Source organism: Gavialis gangeticus, unplaced genomic scaffold (assembly GCF_001723915.1).
Source record: "Gavialis gangeticus isolate Ggan-Ray unplaced genomic scaffold, GavGan_comp1, whole genome shotgun sequence".
NCBI classification, from domain to species: Eukaryota; Metazoa; Chordata; order Crocodylia; family Gavialidae; genus Gavialis; species Gavialis gangeticus.
In genome coordinates this window covers 163,390,591-163,391,924 of record NW_017729022.1, presented here as the reverse complement: position 1 = coordinate 163,391,924, position 1,334 = coordinate 163,390,591, and the positions used below count along the sequence as shown (strand labels likewise).

The 1,334-nt window shown below is 52.5% G+C and overlaps 1 protein-coding gene across 5 annotated transcripts in view; it reads right to left on the bottom strand.

The window, feature by feature from the left end:
* The window catches only part of PROX1 (prospero homeobox 1), a 51,394-nt gene extending 51,112 nt beyond the window's left edge, over positions 1-282 (bottom strand). For all 5 annotated transcript variants that reach the window (XM_019516442.1, XM_019516443.1, XM_019516444.1 and 2 more), the window contains exon 1: positions 49-282. The gene's annotated coding sequence lies outside the window, so the exon portion shown is untranslated. The remainder of the gene's footprint in view (positions 1-48) is intronic.
* Positions 283-1,334: the final 1,052 nt, after the last annotated feature.

Here is a 1,334-nt window from a genome sequence, read left to right as displayed (position 1 = left end):
GAGAGAGGAGGGAGGTGAAGGGTGGGGGGGAGGGAGAGAAATACTTACTCAGTGCAAAGGCGATGAAACTGAGCCGCTTTTTTTGGCCGGTAGAAAGAGAGAGGAGAACACACGCGTGCAGCGCGCGCGCGCGCGCGCACACACATACACACACACACACACACACACGCTGCTGTCTTGCTGATGAGGAATATTATAATTGGACAAGGGAGGGTGTGTGTGTGTGTGAGTGAGAAAGAATGAGTGTGCGGGGAAGAGAGAGAGATAGAGAGGGAGCGTGTGTGTGTGTGTGTGTGAGAGAGAGAGAGAGAGAGAGAGAGAGAGAGAGAGAGAGAGAGAGAGAGAGAGGAGAGGAGAGGAGAGAGGGGGAGGGAAGAGCTCTTTTGCGCCGCTCTTCTCTCCCTGGCTGTAATTGTCTATTATTTCTGCCGGCAGCAGAGCAGCCTCGCTCAGCTGAGGGCTCCGCACCACAACAAGATTTACTTTAAGACACAGCTGAAGGAAACAGGAAGACTAAACGTCACAGTCTGAATGACGTGCGCCAGGCCGGGCGCCCAATCGGGAGGCTTCTTCGGATTCAAGGGGGGATAGTGAACAGAGAACTTGGGAGGAAAAAAAGAGAGCGAGCGAGCGCGAGGGGGAAAAGAGGAGGAGAAACTGGATCTCGCCCCTTCTCCACCCCTTCCTAACCTCCCCCCCCCCCAGTGCTGCAGAGAAGGAGACTTTATCACCAAATCTGAGGCTTGCGCTGGGAGAGCCATCTGCAAGCAGCAGCAGCAGCACTTGGGCTGGCTCTGCCTCGTCCCTCTCCCCGTCCTGGCACAGCAGGTACCTCAAGAGCAGCACAACGTCGTGGGGGAGACGTGCCCGCCCTGCTCGGGGTGCCCCTCCGCTCTGGGCAAGTTCAGGGAAGAAGAAGCCACAACCTCACTGGCACGGTCCTTTTTTAAACAAACAAACAAAAAAAAAGTCTTTCAAAGAAAGCAACTTTTAATAATAAAACCGCTGAAATAGTGACTGTTCTCCAAGCAGTGCTGACCACGAGTTCTGGCTTTTTGTATGTCACTAACTCCTGAGACAGTGTAGGGGCGAAAGGGTCCTAGATTTGTTTTCTTTTAGCCCGTTTAGCAGATCGAAAGGGATGCTGCCCAAGCTCATGTCCTTGTCTCGGGCTATTATTGCAAAGCATTGCTGGGAGGAGGTGGCCAGTATCTTATGCTAACCCCTAGCAGGGTTTTTTTTTAAATAGCCAAGCCAAAGCACAACAGCTCCCAAGCAACTTTTCTGATGCCCAGACGTAGTAACTAAACTCACTGGTTCAGCATGGTTTGTTT